Genomic DNA, 22276 nt, shown 5'->3' on the forward strand with positions numbered 1-22276 from the left:
TCGATGGGCGATGAGCTGTGCTCAGTTTCCGCCAGATGTAGGCTTTGCATTCTGGCCAAAGAGTTCAATTTTCGTCTCATCAACCCACAGAATCTTTTGCCTCATGCTCTCAGAATCTTTCACGTGCTTTTTTGCAAACTCCAGATGTGCTGTCGTGTACCTTTTTCTCAGGAGTGGCTTCCGTCTGACCACTCTCCCACAAAGCCTAGACTTGTGAAGTGCTGCAGAGATTGTTGGCATTCCAGCAGCTTCTCCCATCTCAGCGAAGGAACTCTATAGTTTTGTCAGAGTGGTCATTCAGTTTTTCTGTATTCACCTCCCTCATTATTATTGGTCACCTCCCTGACCACGGTCCTTCTTGCCAGGTTACTCAGTTTGGTCGGACAACCAGCTCGAAGAAGAGTCTGGGTAGTTCCATATTCTTTACATTTCCTAATGATGGAGCTCACTGTGCCCGTGGGAACTTTCAACACTCGAGAAATTGTTTTATACCCTTCCCCAGATCTATTCCTCCTCTCAATTCTATCTCGGAGTTCTACGGACAGTTCCTTGGACTTCATCGTAAAGTTTCTGCTCTGATATGCACTGTCAACTGTGCACCTTGTATAGAAAGGTGTGTTTCTTTCTAAATCATGTCCAATCAATTGAATTGGCCACAAGTGGACTCCAATAAAGTTGTCGAGGCATCTCAAGGGTGATCAAAGCAAAATGGATGCACCTGAACTCAATTTGGAGCATCGTAGCAAAGGGGTTGAATACTTCTTGACTCAAGACATATCAGCTTTTCATTTTTAATTGATTTGTAAAAATGTCTAAAAACATGTTTTCATTATGTCATGATGGGATATTTTGTGTAGATCGGTGACAAAAAAATTAAGTTTAATCCATTTTATATTCAGGCTGTAACACAACAAAATGTGAAAAGGTCGAGGAGTGTGACTGAATACTTTCTGAATGCACTGTTTGAAGACATCTATGTCAGTGCTCCGGACTAGTATTCTTGGATGGTTTGTGACTGTTTCAGTCACGTATTGACTATGGAGTATGATCCTGGTGTCTGTCACATCATGCTCACAGGTAAGCTGCTGTGGCACTACACTCCTTTCCACTTTTCCACTGACGATTTTGTACGAAAAACAGTCTGCACATGTGACCTTTCAAAGTAGTTGCAAATGTCGGGTGTCCATTCCTTCGAGAGACATTTTAGAAAAGTTCTCTTGAAAGATGTGAAGCAAAACACGATTGAAATCAGTTGGTTTTTGTTTGAACAATATGTTTTTCTTGTGCTTCATCAACTCTCCGTCTCTTGGTTGGCTTCTCCCATGTCTTAAGTGGAAGATGCTTGACGTCTTCACACGGTTGCTGTTCCTGACTCGTATCACACACGTTCCTTGACCTGGTGGCATATTCCAACAGCATCATGTAGGGTGTTATGACCAGAAAGGGTTTTTGTTCATTTATAATTGTTCCAAGCAAGTCCTGTTGCAAAAGCAGCTTTTTGTAGTACTTCATTGGGCTGACAGGATGGCCTAGACCAAGAGGTATGCACACTGGCCTCCAAACTGTCTAGCCTGGGTTTGAATCCTGATCCAGCTATAAACTGTCATCTTCGTGTTTCACAGGCAGGGTGATTCATCGATGTGTGTGTGCCGTCCTTCGGACGGATGTTAAACAGACGTCCCATCTCCTAGCATTCGTTGGTGCACGTTAAAGATCCCAAGGTGTCCTTCGTGAAGAGTATGCAAGCTATCGCTTGCACCATGTCCAAATTCCAAAATCCTGTCCTAACCAGCAGAGGGCATTGCATCAGTGACACAGCTGTGCCTTCAGCCAATGATGCTACCCCACAGCATCGTACTGTATACGAACAAAGAAGAAGTACTTCATCATCATATTTTGACCAAGAAAAACTTCACAACCCCCTCCCAGAAATCCCTATCAGCCATCGCCAGAGGCCTGAACACTTGTGTCTCTGACAATATTGTCTGGGTAGGACAACTTCCCACCATGCTTCAGTGTTAATGGTTTGGGTTTCCAAAGGAAAGGGATGAAATCACCTGCTCCTTGGCCCTGAAGCAGTGACCTGCAAATTGAACCCTTCATTTGCTTGTTGTGTCACAGATCGGTGGGTGGTTACCATAAATATCATTAAGCGTGGCATGATTCCTCCAAGCTATGTTTTTGATGTGACCAAGGAGGTTAGTGTATGTTCCATCACGATGTCCACGTTTCAGAGCCATGCAAAACTATACTTCCAACGGCAGCCCTGAAGAGCTTTAGTTTTAACTTCTCTGTCAAGTTTGATCGCCAAATTTTGTCGAATCTGTTATAGGCTGTCCAGACCATCCCTTTCCTGATCTGGAAGTCTTTTCCTGAGTCCATTATGGATGAATCCAGGTATTTAAAGTCACTTACAGGTTTGATGGTCACATCAGACTTCGATTGGATGGTTGGTGATTGAGAGTGTGTTCTCTGAGATAAATTCAGTTATATTTTCATGAAGGTAAAGGCCTACCTGACTGTAGTACTTAATCTATCTGGTGTTGCCTGGTTCTCTTTGGCCAGAGCTATTCCCAGCTCAGTCTCAATTTCCTCCGCTGCCTGGCAACTTGTGGCATACCCCAGATGATTGAAAATATCTATGACTTTGTGGCTCCCTTCAAACTTTTCATTACAAGCCGAAGTTGTTCTTGAGGCTTCACATTTCCTTTGGTGACAGCGCAGATACCATCTTGTGATGACGATGCAACCTGACATTTAACAGTTTTGGAGATTTATTTTTTATCGAATCGGAGTACAGTGCCTAAAAAATATGTATGACAATCTCAGGTAGGTGGCTCACCTTGGCCCTTTTTAAAATGTTCCAATGTCAGTGTAGCACGCAGTTTTGGGGAAGCTTTCATTAGCTGCAGAATGGGAGATAGAATATGACATGCTGCTTGTATCACCATAAATTATTCAGAAGAATTACAATGGGCATCTATTTGGAGAACACCTTCTTTTGGCGTTTCACTGTTGAAAATAATGAGCCCTTGTTACCTCCGCCACCAAAGGTAGATAGAGGTTCTGTATTCATCCCTGTTTGTCTGTTTTTTTCTGTTTGTGAGCTATCTCAAAAGGTTACGGATGGATTCATACAAAACTTGGTGGACAGGTTGGGTGTGTGACAAGGACGAATTGATTCGATTTCGGTGAAGATCCGGATCTAGATACTGGAATTATTGTGATTCTTCACCAATGAGAGAACAAGCTGATTAGATTTTTTGGTTAAGGTCCAGATCCAGATCTGGCCTATCAGTGGGATACAAAAGGTAAACTGTTCAGCCTGGTGGAGGTATGTACTCTCCCAAGTGCTGTTCTTGTTTTTTTGCTGGATTTGTCTTTATTGGCAAAGTGTTTAACTATTTTTCCCCCAACGTATTGAACATTTATTTTTGGAGGTACATTAAGCTGTTCAGCTTTGCATTGATCTCCTTCAAGTGTCGGTGATGTATGGAGGTCATATGTTCTGGGTGGCGTCTGTCTATGTGTCTATGGATGGTTGTATGTACCATGTACTATAGGCATTCAAAAGCCTAGTTACGAACATCCTGCTGTGCAAAATTTCCTTCTTTCTTGGACACTCCTTGCACATGCTTTGTTAAGGTGTTCTCGTTTACATTCACGATGGTATTCAACTTATTTTTGTAAGTGTTGGTACATCATTCAATGTGTCAACTGCTGCTTTGACATTGCTGTCAGGTGCATCATATTCACGACTGCCTAGCATTCATTCAATACCTTCTTTTTTGGCGGGTTTTATTGCAGAAAGTGCAACCAATGCAAACCATCCAATACGGAAGTGTAGACGGGGATTCACCACAGGATATCATCCTCCTACCCCGTACACCGATGACTATGCAAATGCTTATCAGTACTCCAGATTAAGTTGACATAGGTTGTTGAACTTGACTTCTTCAGAAATGCACCTCCAGATTAGTTTGAGGATTGTTCCTCAGAAGGAGAGAGTGTTGCTGATGCTCCTGGTACTGCAGTGAATCTGCTGAAGCAGGCGCGGTGATGCCGATGATCCACACATCTACTTTCAGGCAACTTTGATCAAATTCTGTCCCATAATTGGATGTCCTACCCTATGTTCAGACTAAAGGTGGTGAAGCGGCTGCCTTGAGCCCTTGATTATGGTTCAAGTAATTGTTGTGAATTCCTTTACAGGTTCATTCGGAATATTGGGATCAACATGTAAAATACATCAAAGACTTGACATGATGAAACCTGAGAAAGGAAACAAATAATATAACATGTTCCCAATGCATTTGTTCACTCCAACAGCTCTTCTAAGTAAAATTTTTATATCCTCGTGGAGGATCTCTAAGTCTTACTCACGTTGTTGTTCTTCATCTTCTTCTTGTGGACTTTTTTGTTTCACAGCCTACAGTTTTCATCGAAACTTCCTGAAACTTGGCGTATATATGTAAAAATACCCCGCGCAGACAGTAACCATCTCCGATTTTGGAAATTCCTCCTATAAAAAAAGTTATGACGTCAAAATATCTCCGCCAATGGGAATCGCCTAAAAATTCTCTCTGAAACTAGGCAAGCTTTTTGAATTCTGTTTGCGGGAATCGAACAGGGCATTAGTTGAGATTGATTACCGCACATAGGATACATCACTATGATGTCATATCAATTTTTATGACATCATTCCTATTTTTTGACATTTTTTGTTTCACAACCCAGAGTTTTCATCGGATCTTCGTGAAACTTGCCATGTATATGGAGAAAGCCCACGCGCAGGCAGTAACCATCTCCGATTTTGGAAATTCTTCCTCGAAAAAAAGTTGATGTCATGATATCGCCGCTTATGGAAATCGTCTATACCATTATCTCCGAAACTAGGCAAGCTGTTTGAATTTTGTTTGCGGGAATCAAGCCGGGCATTAGCACAGATAATTTATCACAAACCTGATAGATCACAATGACGTCATATTCGTTTTTATGACGTCATCATTAAGAGGACGAGGATCTTAGCTCATTTGAGCTTGATTTTTTTTTAATGCACATGAGGTATAATAAGACTACTACACAATATATTGATTGTCACTTGACATCTAACTCTATTGTTTTATATGAACAGAGATAGTTAGTCATTTACGCAACTGATGCTTTTGGCCATCGGCGACAGCATCACGTAGTTTAGTTATTGACCTCTGATGTAATAGCCCACCATCACAGAACTTTAAGACTGAGTGTTTTGAATACCCCAAGAGGTATACTGTCCATCCATCCATCCATTGGGACCATACTCTGTACAGAGCGTTGGTGCTGCCTAAGCAGTCTCCTTGGCTATTGGACACAATCCTGGACGGGTCGCCACTCCTACACAGGATACCAGCATGCTGGTACTCATTTTGCCAACCTCGGAAGGATGACAGGCAGAGTCAACCCCACCTGGTATTCATTCAACAGCCGAGTGGGATCCCCAGCCCACCATCAGAACCATTAAGCCAACACCAGGCATGGTATACTGTACTATTTGAAAATAATAACAATACTCTTGGTCATATCAACCAATTAAATGACCCCTGACTCCTACACTAAAATCAAGGCAGGCAAACATGCTCCATTATCTCCAGGTAGAAACAACAAAAAACTAGAATGGCACTCAGTGGAGCGTATTCCTCCACCTGGCTGATCTGCGTCCGGACCTGAACCAGAATCGAATCGGCTTGTTCTTGTCACCCAACCAACTCATCTACCTCATTTGTCATAACTTGTCCACAACTTTTTGAGATATTGTGCTATATATAATTTTGGCCCTCTCTCTCAATATTGAAGAATCACATTAAATCTTCTCGTATATGGATCAGAATCTGGATCATCACCAAAATCGAACCGATTCGTCCTTATCATACATCCAAGTTGTGCATAACTCTTTGAGATGTCGTGTTTACAAACAAACAAATAGTGGTGAATACATAATCTCCATCCACCTTCGGTGGTGGAGGTAAAAACTTTTTTTTTTTTTACCAGCCGAGTTATAATCGATCTTTCCTCGTAAGCTTGTCCAGTGACTAGCTGCAGGATGTGCTTGAGATTGAAAGTCGTTATGAAAATTTTACAATCATGGCATGGAGACTCTAGTTTGGCATTCCTTCGTTTTTCTCTGCAATAATTTGTCACGTTTGGAACAACACGGATACAAGTTCAGGGCTGAGAGGACATAAATGAGTGGTCAACTATTTGGAATTGAGGAAAACTTCCGTAAGAGCAAAAGTGGACAGTGATGAGGCCGTCATGGGCCTGGTGGTCAGACAGGAATACCTATTTGACGACGTGATCTGTGCTCTCACCCAACATTTGCTGCATGATGTGGGGATCTCAGGTTTAAATCCCATATGCTATGCTGACTTATCTTTTACTACACAATGTGTTCATCATTCATGTCATGGAGTACACTGATGCCACCAAATTTACCCAATTTTCCTGCAGATGGCATATTTGGAAGCTTTTCCAAGATCTTTTTCGATTGCAAGAAAATAAAAGTGAACTCTTATATAATCTTTTAACTTTCATTAAACATAGTCCTCCAGGGCAATGGTAAACAGGAATGCACTTCTTGTCTCCTTAAAGGGGAAAGTGTAACGATTTGTCTGTTAAAGTGGGATGTCGTATGACTGCCATTTGTTGTGCAATCCATGGAATTTTGTGTAACAGAAAATGCTTTGGTTGATTCGTGTTGTTTCCCGGCTTGTGTCGCCACCTTGTGGTCCTGCCGTGCTGTCACAACAATCACAAATTCACACATGTCTCCGAGACCCTGTTCTCAACGAATTAATCACTAATTTTCTTGTATTTTTTTTTTATCTGTGCCAGATGCCCCCCTGCCTCCGCCCATCCCTATCCCCCACAGTGGAGTTCTAATTTGAAAATGAATTTCAATAGCCTTCAATTTGAAACGTAGTCCCAGTTAAGCATCTTATTTGTTTTAACTCGACCAGTTCAAAAGTGTAAGATTCGCCTCTGACTCACATTCATATCTGATGAACCTTCCTCCAGAGTTAACACTAAACATCTCAGCTACATCGTTTATCCACCACTTGGGTATTCGAAATGACCCTGCTCTCATTCACACAATAACCAAGTCAGTCTACAATTACCTTCATTAGTGAGGTCCATTAGATCACTATTAACATAATATTGTGCACTTCCGGATATGAGCCCCAAACTTGGCAGGTGGTGAGATGTGATCATAATAAATAAATCGAGAAGGGGAGACAATCGAAAAATTGCCATTTTCCAAGATGGCCGCCAAACTCACTTTCGAACCATCAGAACTCGCACTAATGAATGAAAATCATATTTCTGATTTGGTCAAACGCCACTAAATCAAGCTCGAGGATTCCGAATATGACACTGAAACTGACCTCAGATGACCCCCTTGGCCGCCATTTTCCAAGATGTCCGCCAAACTCGCCATATCAGGACGTGAGGCGACATTCTAAATCCGACTGAACGATATAATGGAGAAATTATAGTAGCGTTACAGAACATGTCTTTCCACGTAAATAGGCACCAAAAATGTGTAAATCGGTTGATTAAATGGGAAAGATACAGTAATTTGTGTCCTGTATCCACAAGTAATTTAATTGAAATGATATTGTGTTTGAGACTAAATTCCTATTAAATCCTTCAACAGTTCAAATTTTCCGTAACCACACTGCCCCATGGGTCCACGCGGTTTACTAATCATCCACTAATGGCCTTTTAAAATCAGGAAAATTTATGAGTCTGGATTACATCTTCACTCGGGGAAATCACTTTTTTATTTTCCTATTTTTTTCATTTTTTTCCCTTTGTATTCTCTTATTACCATAAAAAACAAGGACAAATGTGTCCAAGAGCCGCGTCCTAAAGGTTTTGTCTTCACCAGAACAAGAAGAAGAAGAACAACAACGCGGAGCTCTCTTAGAGCCAGCGTTCGCAACGCGACACCACTAGAAATTAATTCCAGAAAGTCGAAACATCAGCATTTTGATCACAATAACAATAACAACAACAACTTCCGATATTTCATCACGTGCCTTCATGGAGCCAATAGCGAGACCCGTCATGGAGGCTCCTCCTTCATGACGAGAAAGTAGTGTATTTACGAAATTGCAACACATTAAATGGAATAATCTTTAAATAGTAACATGAACTTTTCGAAACTTTAAAGCAAATGTTCGAATATATTTAAAAGTTCATGATAGATGCTCTCAAAAGGCACCCTCAATGTGAGGATGTGTACAGGTGTTTAGTATTTAAGGAGATCCGGATCCTGTGTATAAAAGAGCCGCGTCCTAAAGGTTTTGTCTTCACCAGAAGAACAACGCGGAGCTCTCTTTGAGCCAGTGTTCGGAGCTCCCTTAGAGCCAGCGTTCGCTACACAAGACGTGGCTAAAAATAACATGAAATGAACTAATATTGCGTTTAACACACTCACCGAACATTTTTGGTTCACTCGGAATTTACTCAGTTTAAGTAAATCCTTCCGTATAAAACAGGTTCCTTTGTGATATGTCGGATACCTTTTCACGGAAAATCGCCACAAAATATTTTTAATGGAAATTCCAAATAGAAAATGTGTCCAAAAACGAGGTCAAACACATTTTCAAGCCCATACACAAAAGTATGCGCCCAAAACAGTGAACTTCAATTGAATGAGACAAAAAGTCAAAAATCATACCTCCAAACTGGTCCAAATATACCGATTTTAAATACGATTTCAAAATTTACCTGAGATAAGCCGAATGTACAATATTCATTGTACATTTAGAGGCTCTGGGATCTATGACAAGAACGGAATTGGAGAAACCGACTCAATCACTACTTTGTACAAGGACATTTGGCACACAGTGGCGTGCACTTCACCGAGGCTTTCATGCATTTGCAGTGTCGACACTCAGTTCTACACGCGCACCGGATCAGTTCATGGCAGGTCTTGGATACAGTTAGCTTTGTTATCCAGAGGGGTTGCCACAAATCCCCAGCCATTGTCCAACCGTAATCGTTCGGTTTCCAGCCGAACAGCTTGGTTTTCTTAGCAGTGTCTTGACCTTGTCTGTCCTTTGTGGGGCATTTTGAGAGACTCAGACGTTTTCTGCTGGCAGATGATGCACTTCTTCCATTGGATGTCAGCGACGAGACTCGGAATCTGGAAGTGTAATAAGTAATTTATTCAGTCCATAGCCCAAACACAATATGGGAGACATGTCATGTACTACATAATATGTACTATGTTCGTTCTCAAGCTTATCATAGACCCCAATCCTCCACTGACTACCACCATCCACCTCAGTCCCCTTTCTACCACAATCATCCACCGCAGTCCCCCACCCAACCACCATCATCCACCTCAGTCCCCCACCCACCCACCATCATCCAGCGCAGTGCCCCAGCCAACCACCACCATCCACTGCAGTCCCCCACGCAACCACCATCATCCACCGCAGTCCCCCAGCCAACCACCATCATCCACTGCAGTCCCCCAGCCAACCAACATCATCCACCACAGTCCCCCATTCTCAACCACCATCATCCACTGCGGCACTGCATTCCCCCAATCAAAAAATGCCACTGACATCAGATCGGACGACTGTACTGTGTCGTGTGCACCGATCGAAAATGAACATGCATGAATTTGCCATATTTATGCTAAAAGCTCTCAAATAATCACTTTTTTTTAGTCCAACAGATAAAATCACTCACCTCTGATGAATCTTCCTCCATAACAGGATCAATATCGAATCCAAATCGTCGAAAATCATTTGATTGCATTCAAATCCCACCGAAAAAACAAACTTTTGACCTCCATTTTGTTCGAAAAAGTGCGCTTCCTCAATTGAAATCTGAAGCATTTTCAGGGTGTGTGCCCCATTCCTCCACCACAAAAAGGAGAGAACCCCACCCATAATTTACGGTGAGATTTATTTAAAAAATAAGGCATTTTTTCGATTGGCTCCCCTTCCAGATTTATTTATTATGATCATATCGAAGCACCTGCCAAGTTTGGTGCTTATATCCGGAAGTGCAACATAAAATTATGAACAGACAACACTACATAACATTGCTCAGATTAGAAATTGCTCGTACCGCAAAGCAACTGAAACGCTGACTGGTTCTATGATCGTGACATCCCGGATTGATGACCCTAACTCTTCTTGCGGTAATTGCCTTGAACATCCCTTCTTTCACTTCACCTGCACAAAACGGAGGCCGCAAGGCAAGTTGCTAAATGCATGCAAATATGATCGTACATCACTTGTTTTGTCTTGGCTGCAGTCCTGGCTTCCACTTGATTTGAAAGTTTTCATAACATCTTGATATCCAGTGTGAATTAACAATTTTATACCGTACTTGAATATCCTGCTGAACCGATATTTGTTACCCTCTCTCATTCACTTCATTCTGCATGAACGGAGCGTCTGAAAAATCATTCCTTGAAAGGTATTCCTTCGAAATTTGGATTGATAATATTTTGTCAGCCTTTTCAATTTTCAACCAAATTTTTACCTCCGCCACCAAAGGTGGAAGGAAGTTGTTTTTACCCCTGTCTGTCTGTCTGTTTGTTTGTTTGTTTGTTTGTTACTTGCAAAATCTAAGATTTTACAAGTATATTGGTCAGTCGATTTTGTTATTCTGCCTGTTTGTTTGTTCGTCAATCGCCCATAGGTCACAATTCTAAACCGATCATCATGAAACTTTAACTTCGTTGGTAGAGGTAGTCTTAACTGAGAATCCCATTGTTTTTGAGATCAAAGGTCATTTTGTGGTGAAGTTTCTAAAATCGTCATTTTTCATCCGATTGACTTGAAAGTTGAACAGGATTTGCATATTGTGTCACTGAATTGAGGAACCAAGTATTTGAGGTCAAAAGGTCAAAGGTCAACTCAAGGTCAAACTTCTAAAATTATCAATTCCAATCTGAATACTTGAAGGAGAGGTTGAAATAAAGGTCAAAATGTCATCAAATTAAATTTGGAGGGGAGGTTGGATGTGCAACAAGGATGAACTGATTCGATTTTGATGAAGATCCAGATCTGGATCCAACTATTAGAATTTTTTCAGTGATTCTTCACCATTGAGAGATAGGGCCAAAAACGATATACAGCACGATATTTAAAAAGTTGTGGACGGATTCAGACCAAGCTTGGTGGATATGTTGGGTGTGTATAAAGGAAGTATTGATTCAAATTTGGTGAAGATCCGAATCCAGAGTTGGTGGTCCGACAGAATCCTATTTATTTTTGACGTCAAAAGGTCATCATAGGCCAAAGGTCAGCAACTTTTTCTATATTTCTAAAATCCTCAATTTTCATCCAATTGACTTGAAATTTGAAGATCATTTGCATATGAGGTTACTGGAGCCAACCAACTATTGTTTTTGAGGTTAATGTAGGCCAGAAGGTCAACATAGGCCAAAAGGTCAATATAGGCCAAATTTCTAAATTATTTCATTTTCATCAACATCGGCTAAAAGGTCAACATCGGCCAAATTTCTAAAATTGTCAATTTTCATTCCATTCACTTGAAATTTGAAGAGCATTTAAATATCAGTTTACTGAATTCAACCACCTATTATTTGAGGTGAATATAGGCCAAAAGGTCTACATAGGCCAAAAGGTCAACATGTGCCAAATTTCTAAAAATGTCAATTTCCATCCAATTGACTTGAAATTTGACAAAGATTTGCATAGCAGGTCACTGAATTCAACCACCAACTATTTATGAGATCAACATCGGCCAAAGGTCAACAACTTAGGGGCAATTTCTAAAATCCTAACTTTTCATTGGATTAACTTAAAATTTGCAGAACACGTCACTGAATTCAACCACCAACTATTTTTGAGGTCAACATTGGCCATAAGGTCAACATAGGCCAAAATTTGTAAAATTGTCAATTTTCATCCAATTGACTTGAAATGTGAACAGGATTTGCATATCCGTTCAATTAATTCAACCACCAATTATTTTTAAGGTCAAAAGGTCAACATCGGCCTAATTTACAAGATTGAAAGATACGGCCAAAAACTATATAATATCATGATACCTCAAAAGTTTTGGACGGATTGGGACGAAACTTGGTGGACAGGTTGGGAATGTAACAATAAATAATTGCTTTGGTTTTGGTGAAAATCCGAATATGGATATGGATCTGAGAATTTTCTCAAGTAATTCTTCATCAATGCGTGATAGAGCCAAAACCTATATACAGCATGATATCTCAAAAAGTTATGGACAGATTTGGACTAAATTTAGCGGAAAGATTGGGTTTGGGACAAGGAAGAATCGATTCGTTTTTGGTGAAGATCCGAACTCGGATCCAGATCTGAGAGTTTTTTAAAGCGATTTTTCATGATTGAGTGATAGAGCTAAAATGATAGAGAGCACGATATCTCAAAAAGTTATGGACGAATTCGGACGAAACTTAGTGGATGAGTTTGTAATGTGACAAGAACAAGCGGATTAAATTTTAGTTCAGGTCCGAATCCAGATCTGGCCTATCAGTGGGATACAATACGTAAACTCATCAGCCTTGCGGGATGCGGGTGTATGCGTTTTTCCGAGTGCCCTTCTCGTTTATAATTATGCATCCTCCCTCATGTCTGCTCCCTCCCACTGCTCCCCCAACCTCTTTCAGGTCTCCATTCCAAATTCCTTGCACTCTATTTTTTGTTATGTCTCTCCCTTTTACCAACAATCCCCCAGCCCATCCTGATTCAGTTTCTACAACCTCTCCTGCCTATACACACACAAGTCCAATATGTAGTTCCCTCGTTTCTGTTTTTTGTTTTGTTTGTTTGTTTGTTTGTTTTCACAGCTGATGCTGATATTGATGCAAATGTAGAATTAAGTCCAAATTTTTCTCGTGCTTAAACTAAATTTAGTCGTTTTGTGGATAAAAAAATCCCACCTTATCCTCCAACTTGCACGTTCCATTCCGCATTGGGTGGTGTGCTTTCAAATTCGAGAACACTGTACTACTCTAATCCCGTGTATTTGAAATTACAAATTCCTTATTGATCCTCTGGGAAATTTCACAAGAAAAACCCGACTAGATCTTTCAGCCTGTAGACCTTGCAAACAAACTACTGTTGAAATGTTCTTTGAAAAGCATAGACTTGGTGGTGGATTTTCAAACAAAATTAATTAACCCTTTTAGTACAACACACAATGAATCATTTGTGTATTTTATTGTTAATGATACTTTTCGGTTTCATTCCCTAAAATATATTTTATGTCTTTAATTTGTTTGTTTTCCAATGAGGCAGCTCGATGCCTGCATCACAATGTAATCCCGATAGAGACCCCACCGGCCATATATTGTTCTTAGTTTCATATTGCCTTTTGTGTCTTAATGCTATTTTATAGTTGTGGTGGGGTAGCAGTAAGTTATTGTGTGTCGTGTTAATATAAGTAACAAATCATCATCATCATCATCATCATGTGCCATGCCCGATATGCAGAACGTTGGTGCTGCCGAAGCAGTTAATGGCGATACTTTCCTGGTCGGGTCGCCACTCCGACTTAGGAAGCCAGGGCAGGAATTTGTAATTTCTTCATGATGCCGGCAAGACACAATGAATGATTTTGACACACTTCCACTCATGTGATTGGTATGGCCTCCGCAAAAAAAAAAAGACATGCTCACCTACTCTTCCCAAAAGCTACTGTGAGATCTTTAACATCCACCAACTAATGCCAGCAGACAGGACGTCAGTTTAACATCCATCTGAGGTATGGCACACATGCAGTAACGAATCATCCTGCCTGTGAAACACCCAGATGACCGTTTTAGAGCTGGTTCAGGACTCAAACTCAGGCAAGCCAGCTTAGAAGCGAGTGTGCATAACGCAAAGCCATCCTGCCAGCCTTTAAGCCACCATTATGTAGAGTTAAATTATTATTATCATGGTATGTTGAAGCCACCTCAAAGCTTTATGATGCATTTTGTATATCTGAATATATTCACTTCGTCCTATTTGTGATGGGCTGAGCATGTCCTAAGAACAGGCGATCATCATCTTCCAGAGACAGTGTCTGACTGATTGTGAACTATTTAAAGGAGACAGCCAGGGAGGCTAAAATTGCTCAGGTACAAATATGTTTATCAAAACGGCATCTGAATGCACATCCCTGTAGAGTCTTGGAAAAAGTGTACCCAAAATCTCCCAGAGTGGAAAAGAGATGTTGAGAAAGGCATGCAGTTCATCGAGCATGGCCAGCAGGACCAGAGACTGAATTTGGTGGGAATGATGCCGAAGGCACGACAGCTCTCAGACCCTTGCGTTCTCCTTAGGACATCTCTTGAAGGGGTTTCATTTGAAGTTGACCAATACTCACACGAGATATCTAAATACATAACCTGACTTTCCTCTTCTCCATTGAGCTCATCCTCTTTTCGATAAACTGCTGACAATAATATCCGAAAAGGGATTTGCAAAAGTCGACACTGAAAAAAAAAAGTTATCCGTGAAAATAAACATTCATAGAATTACGAGCAACTTGCACCTCATGTGGTCCTGATCCTGAAGGGTTTTAAAATTATATCCTCGGATATTTCTATCTTAACCATCTCCTCAATATCAGGTTGTTGGCTTATCTGGAATTTAAATTCCAGATAAGGTATTGTCATCGCACACCATCCGTCCGTCTCCTATTTCGACTTCTCCAGCCAAACCGCTGGGCCGATCCGGCTGAAGTTTGGCAGTGACGTTCCTCTCCTGACTGGTAACAGGAATTGCAAATCTCATTCCAGTCACATGACTTTAAGGAGGTTAAAATAGCCGACTGAGTAAATTTTTGGGAAAATCGCGTAAATTCTTTGAAAAATCTTCTTCTCCAGACCCACCAGTCAGAATGCTACCAAATTTGGGTTGCAACATTAGGACAGGATCCTGTTTTTTTAAATTTGCCAGGCCATGCCGATCACATGAGTGGAAGTGTGTCAAAATGGCGGTCATGCAAATTCATTCCAAAATCTTTTCCAGACCCACCAGTCAGAATGCTACCAACTTTGGGTTACAACATTAGGCCAGTGTCGGGATGTTAATTTGCGGAGGTCATGCCGATCACTTGACTGGAAGTGTGTCAAAATGGTGGTCCCACAAATTCCTTCAAAAATCTTCTTCCTCTGATCCACCAGTCAGAATGATACTAAATTTCGGTTGCAACATTAGGCTAGGTAGGGATGATATAATTATATTGTGGAAGTCATGCCGAGCACTTGACCGGAAGTGCATCAAAATGGCCGACTGAGTCAACTTTTGGGAAAATTGAATTAATTCCTTTAAAAACCTTCTCCAGAACCACGAGTTAGAATGCTACCAAATTTGAGTGACAAGATTAGGACACGGTCCTGATTTTCAATTGTGGAATCATGCCAATAACATGACCGGAAGTGTGTCAAAATGGCCGACTGAGTCAACTTTTGAGAAAATCGCATAAATTCCTTCAACAATCTTCCTCTCCAGACACACCAGTCAGAATGCTACCAAATTTGGGTGACAACATTAGGTCAGGGCCCAGACAAGCTGCAGGTCCATTGGTCCTATTTTTCCTTTACATTGTCATTACTTATAGATATTTCAATCCTTTGGTGAAGGGGGAAGGCAATGGCACACAACATAGTGTAGCCCTTGCCAAGAAACTGCTTCGATGGCACAAACGCTCTGTAATAGAGTATGGGACATCAGAATCCTCCGGTCTTGTTCCCTCTGCTCTGTCAACCCTCTGACCCTCCCCAAATTGTCTAGGATGCACGTGCTCTTCCAGTAACTCCTTGTTTGACTCCCAAAAGGCAGGCTGACTGAACTCCACTCTTTTGTTTCTCTTTCCTCCCGTTTGTGGAACTCCCTTCCTGGGACTTTTCAACCATACTCTCCTGTACAGGGCTTCAAGAAGGTCGTGCATTCACATCTCACATCATGCCCCATCCTTTCATATGGGTGTGATTCCTTGATTTCTAATGTTGAGTTGGAATTTGTTTGAGGGGGTAGTTTACTTATTTTGTATGCAAGGATGTCAATTTTTGACCCAAATCCTCCCACCCTCTATTTACAGATGCATCACTATAAACAAGGGAGAGGGAAGGGGTTGCAATATAATTTTGCAGTAGTAACGGACAAATCAGGGCTGGCAAGGTAGCCGAGAGGTATGTGCACTTGCCTTTTATGTGTTGAGCCTGGATTTGAATCTCAACCCAGCTATAAACTGTCACCTGGTGTTTTGTAAGCAAGGCGATCAATGCAACAATGTATGCACTATCCATCCGATATACGTTAACTCAGAGGACACTCTGCCAGAAATGGTTGTTGGTGGACATTGAAGATCCCATGGCGTTTTTTCAAAAGAGAAGACGGGTTATCGCCCTGGCCAAATTCCTGCGACTGAGCTGAACGTCATGCCTGGCTAGCCAGTTCGTGAAAACAGGCCAAAATGATCCCTGTCTGGCCCCGCAAAAGGTGGGAATAATTAGCACCATTCATTGGATCCTGACTGAGAGAAAGAGAACAGACACCACATCTGGTGGACTTCCTTCTGAGTAAACCCTGTCCTAATCTTTGTTTCGAAGCTGTTACCTAAGACTGATAGGTGCACAACTTCCTGAGAAAGTGGGATCCCACTGCAAAATGCCACCCGATGTTACTTCATAAGCAGAGTATTTCATCATGTGAGAAGTTATCCTTTGAAGAAAATAGATTTGGTTAGCCTATTTGTATTATGCCTGATTACAGTGAAATAACGTTGTAATGTGATGAGGGGGTCGAGAAAGCCGACAGTGTTTGGAAGGTTAACACGATCTTAAGAAGGCCCAGTGAAACCACGCTCCCCTGGCAGACACCACATCCTCAATTAATAGAGCCATTTGGACAACTCTGTTGGTGATGCAAATTATGCCTGAATCAGAAACAAATTGGATCCATGGACATCAAATAACAGAAAATGCCTGATGAAAAATGCATTTCACAGTCAGTCTTGTAATACCTATAAAAATCGCAAAGCAAAACCAAAATTTGGTCACAATGGAACCCAGAAAAATAAGTATGAACCTTGCCTTTCAAAGGAAAGTTTAACTCAACTAAACCTAAGCTTATGTTAATGTAAGTGACGAATAACCTCATCGAATCCACACATACCCAGGCAAAAATTCTGAAGTTAGAACTATAGTATATGAGAGTCATACTCTCATATACTATAGTTGGTAACAGGTCCGACAACAGTAGTCTGCAGAGAATCACTACAGGAAAGGAGTGCTATTTTTGCCTGGGATAGCAGCAGGCTTATAATTTGCAACAGGCTCATAAATGTCCTTCACAGGTCTGTATTGTGCGAATTGTACTTGTGATACAATTCACTGGAGAATGACATGAAGAATGAGAGAGGACGAATCAGACTGTGGTTGTCAGCCAAGGCAATGTAATGAGTGGTCATAATGTCTAAGTTGCATCACACAGAAAAAAGGACAGCTTGCTCAGTCGGTGCAATTGCAAGCTGCAGGATTTTACCGAAATGGTTATGTAGAAATGTGTGCAAACCACCAGCTGCAGGCTTTGAAAGGGAACTATGTGGTGTGTTTTGTAGTGAGTTGCCATGTGAAAGTTGAACATGTATACCAGGCTTTATGATTTTCTACATCGATAAACGGAGCTAATTCAGAATCGTGAAAAAAAATCGATGACCCGTAGTTAGTTGTTATGGGTATTCGTGATCTTTCAACGATGCTCGAGATACCTCATCTGAAACTTGGCTAATCACGCCAGGACGATTTTCAATACTGCTATGAAAGATCGCTGATGAAGCAGATGTCGCATCTTTCATTTGCATCTTTATTCATTGACGTTTCTTTCATGCCGATTCACTGCAACAAAACAAAATGCACTCATAAGTTCCACATACAAGACACGGGTCAGCATGGCTTACGGCCATGCAGGTTTAAATTGATGTACGGACATGAGACCGTCTGGTCGTCATGGCCCCAGAGGGTGATGCACATCCTGGCAATGCAGAAAGCGTCATAATAATGCTCTGCGAATACTAACAGACCAGTTATAATGAAGAGCATATCCCAATAAACATCCTGGCATCAGGATAGAGACAGGCCACACCGACCAATCAATCATCAAAGTTATCTGATGGGCAGAAAAAGGTTGCCATTGCGCAAAATATATGTACTTACAAGATCGCAACCGCTTTAGGTTGATGTTGCGAAGGTGAAAGAGTAACGGGGCTGGATTCATAAGATTACAAATGGCATGCACAACACCGAACCCACTCGCTCACGAGTGCGCTTGATCCAAAATGTCGAGAGCGTCATAAAAAATAATATGATTGGCTGAGCGAAACACATGACATAGCAACCCCGCAAAACGGCAAATGTGAATAGGCAGTTTACAGATCGTCAAGTACTTCCATCTCATAGCAACAGAGAAAGTTATGAGTCGAGCAAGGCGAGTCGATACGTGGCAGGATCATATCAAGGCTGATGTACAAACGTGCTGCAAACGGCTGCAACATTAATCATATTTCTCAGGTTGGAGATTGTCCTGGAGCGACGCTAGTGAACAGCAATTGTCAAGTCAGCCTGCTGAAAGCTGGATAATTCATGGATTTTAATGTAATGGTTCTGAATGCCCTTCAAAACTGTTTGGAGGCCACAGACAGGATGGTATGTGTCAGACACAAAACTGGACACAGTAGTTGCCCCCCTTCCCAAGGTCAGGTCAGGACAGGTATGGGAGCATGCACCGGGCCAGTGCATCGCTGCGTCCCCTTTCCGCCGGAACTCCAGGGCCTCCGTTTGGCCATCCTTCAGGCAGATGGCTGGCACATCCCCATCTCCTTGAGATGCCAATCAACCTGCTGCAACCACGAGGCATGTGGTGGGCCCATTGGCCTCCTCCACGCACGAGACTCCCTCACTGAGAGAATCTGGTGAGCAGGATCAGCGTCAGCAAAATGAGTCACATGTCCATACAGCCGCAGCTGATGCTCACGGACGATGCAGGTAACAAATCTCATTTGAGTCTCTCTCAGCATCCGCTCCTTGGAAACAAAGTCCGACCAGCGATAGCCAAGGATTCCCCGAAGAGACCTGGTTCCAAATGAATTAAGTCTCTGTCTCAGATCCCTGGTCAGAGTTCAAGTCTCACATCCGTAGTGCAAGACGTAGTATGTAGTGCCATTAAGGCAGAGCTAAACTCTGACTGGCCCTATAACTCTGTTCAGTGGCATCCAGTGTCCCTTGAGTGACAAAATTCTTCTTCGCCCTATGGTGAGTTCCAAGACATCCACTGGCAACATCAAGGATGGTGGTCTTTAAGGCACTCTTCAAGATTCCCCAAAGCACTGAGACACCGAAAATCCCCACTCAGCCTGTTCGCAAACTCCTCAGCTACCTTCTCATCCTTGAGTTTGCCAACATCCAGCCTAGGCTGGGATGGTACCATTCTCCTGGATTTAAGCTGAAACTTCAAAGTTGCGACAACAAGCGGTGGTTGGTATTGAGGAACTGAGCACTCCGGTAGTCACTGCAGTTCTGGATCATCATCCAACGGCCATCAACGAGCACATGGTCAATTTCCTTTGCAACACCAACAGCATTGGAATACCAAGTTCAGCAATGAGCCTGTGGGCGCTGAAACCATGAACCAGCCACTCTAAGTCAATGACTTCTTGCAAAGTCAAGGAACTTAGTGCTATTCTTGTTCACAGTTCCAGACCCATGGGGACCAACACTTGTCTCATAACCATCCCTATGAGTTTCAGTCGATGCATTAAAATCCCAAAGTGGGGAACGGAGACTTCAGGAGATCTGTGGAAGGGAGAGGGATGGGGCAGGGAACGTGGGGCATACAAGATGGGGACAGTACAGGGACTTTCAGGAAGGAAAGCAGGGCATTTGAAGGAGGTGGGTTTGGGGTGAATTAGTGGAGGTAGAAAAGATTGTGGTTTTAGATGAGTGACAATTAAGAGATGGTGGTAAACAGCTGTTTTGAAGTCCTGGAGGGAAGAGTGGGATTGAAGAGAGTGTGAGTTTGTTCCAAAGACAGGAAAAAAGCGGAATGAAAGAGTGAAGGTGAGCAGTGATTCTTGATTTTGGTAGTTTTACCAGAAGGGGATTGCTGGTGGACCTTGAGCGCCCTGTGGAAATATGTGGGGGACAAATCTCAGACAGAGCAGGGGGGCGAGGCCGGAGAGGAGATGGTAGAAGACGGAAAGACCGCCGACCTGCCTACGGTGAGAGAGTGAGAGACCCAAAGACTCAGACACATTGCGGGAGATACCATTGATTCTAAATGCGTTGGTTTCCACAGCGTGAGGCCGAGAAAGGTGAGAAGTGGGAGCACCAGCCCAGAGGGGAGAGTAGTATGCCATCAGGCTGCATACAAAAGCTTTGTGTGTGGTCAGGAACTCAGGTGTGACAAGGAAGGACTTTGCACGATGGAGGATGCCCAGTCGGCAACTGGCTTTGGAGGCCAGCTTGGAAATGTGGCTTTCGCAGGAAAGATCATGGCAGACAGTGAATCCCAGATGCTTGAATGAATGGACTTCTTTAAGAGGATTGTTGAGAAAGTAGATGGGGTTTTTTTTCCAGATGGTCCTTTTGGAGAGACATCATGAGAGTGTGAGATTTGTCAGGATTGAAAGAAATGTTCCACGTGTTGGACCAGTTTGTGATTTTATCCAGATCTGCAGAGAGCGAAGAAGCTGCTACTTGCCGGTCTGAGAGATGACAGATGGTACGGCAAAGGGTGGAATCATAAGCAAAGCAATAAACAGGATTTCCAGAGAGTCGGAGAGATCATTGATGAAAACCAGAAAAAGAACAGGGCCCAGAACACTGCCTTGAGGATCTCCAGCCTGGACAGGAAGAGGGGATGTGAGAACTCCATTAAGGGCCAGACTTTGGCTGTGACAGGAGAGGAAGTCTGCGAGCCATGAGTGGAGATGTCCTTGAATTCCATAGGAAGAAAGTTTGATGAGCAGGGCAGGGTGCCAGACTGTATCGAAGGCATGTGATATGTCCAGGGAGATGGGTCTGATTTCGTTTCTGGCATTGAGTACCTCCATCCATTGTTGGGAGAGCAAAAGCAGCATATCCAGGGTAGAGTGACCTGGTCTGAAACCAAGTTGACGATTGGAAATTAAGCCGTTGGAGAAGAGGAAGGATTTAATGTCTGAAGCGATGATGGATTCCATAACCTTACTGAGGATTGGGAGATTGCTGGTTGGTCTGTAGTTGCAGGGATCTGTTTTTGCACCTTTTTATGCAGTGCGGTGATGTTTGCTGATTTCCAAGGAGATGGCAGATGATCTTGAGCAAAGGAGCGGGTGAATAGAACAGAGAGAGAGGGTGAAGAAGAGCAGCAGAGCAGGTTTTTGGGACACGTGGGCTGATGCCATCTGGACCGGTTGCAGAATCCGAGTCAAGGTTTGACAGCAAGCTCGCCACCTAGTCAGGAGAAAAGGACACAGAGACCAGGGACAGTTGGGTATGACTGGGTAAGGTGGGTGCTTTAACTGCCCCTCTGGGTTCCATGGGCTTTACTGGGCCAATATGCTCCCAGTGCTCGGGTACCCTTCCTCTTATTCCTTTACACAATGATCCACACCCCCAGCCCTTCAACTCACTTTTTGCACCCTTTAAAAATTCTCTTTTCCTCTTTCAGCACCAACACGGGAACGGCATCCATGTTCCAAAAAAGGTGAATGCCCTCCATCTACCGAACTCTAAATGGGGATTCCTCCTCACATTGGAGTGTGCTTCATCTTTCTCTCCACAATCACATCCTCTTTGTCCCATGCATTCAATCATTTGTCTTTCAAAAATTTTGGCTCACGCACCTCATCACAACATCCGTTCGCTTATCATCCCCAATCTCATTTTGATGAAAGAGGAAGGCATCTACTCTACTATCAGCCAATTATTTTCTCATCACAATTGGAAACGTCTCTCAACCCTTCTAACAATAATCGTCATTCCCATTAACCTGATTATTTGTCTTTGCCTTCTAAATTACCCCTCTAGACCACCATGGGATCCCAACGGAGACCTCCCATCCTTGGTTTTCATGCCTCGCGCTCATGCCTCAGGACCTTCTCAGTATCTACTGCACGAGACTCCTCACGAAGACACCGCAGCCTCCGTTGTCATGTCATGCACACCGCAGCCCACTTCTATCATGCACTCGTCACGACCTACCATGTACGCCAACGCTCTCCACAGGGTTCCCAT

General features: G+C 42.6%; 1 protein-coding gene and 1 long non-coding RNA gene across 11 annotated transcripts in view; one reads left to right on the forward strand and one right to left on the reverse strand.

The window, feature by feature from the left end:
- The window catches only part of LOC147013515 (SH3 and multiple ankyrin repeat domains protein 3-like), a 522196-nt gene that overhangs the window by 313895 nt on the left and 186025 nt on the right, over nucleotides 1-22276 (forward strand). The gene's annotated exons all lie outside the window — the stretch shown is intronic.
- The window catches only part of LOC147013517 (uncharacterized), a 66643-nt gene continuing 52936 nt past the window's right edge, over nucleotides 8570-22276 (reverse strand). For 2 of the 3 annotated variants that reach the window (XR_015051347.1, XR_015051348.1), the window contains 2 exons: nucleotides 17773-17899; nucleotides 8570-9193 (listed from right to left, as the gene is read on the reverse strand). This is a non-coding gene — a long non-coding RNA (uncharacterized LOC147013517). Of the gene's footprint in view, nucleotides 9194-17772; nucleotides 17900-18217; nucleotides 18348-22276 lie in introns of those variants that run through there. The other variant, XR_015051349.1, reaches the window with a different exon arrangement.

The sequence above is a fragment of the Eptatretus burgeri genome, chromosome 14 (assembly GCF_056783735.1).
Source record: "Eptatretus burgeri isolate ZD-2024b chromosome 14, Ebu_testis_v1, whole genome shotgun sequence".
Lineage (NCBI taxonomy): Eukaryota > Metazoa > Chordata > Myxini > Myxiniformes > Myxinidae > Eptatretus > Eptatretus burgeri.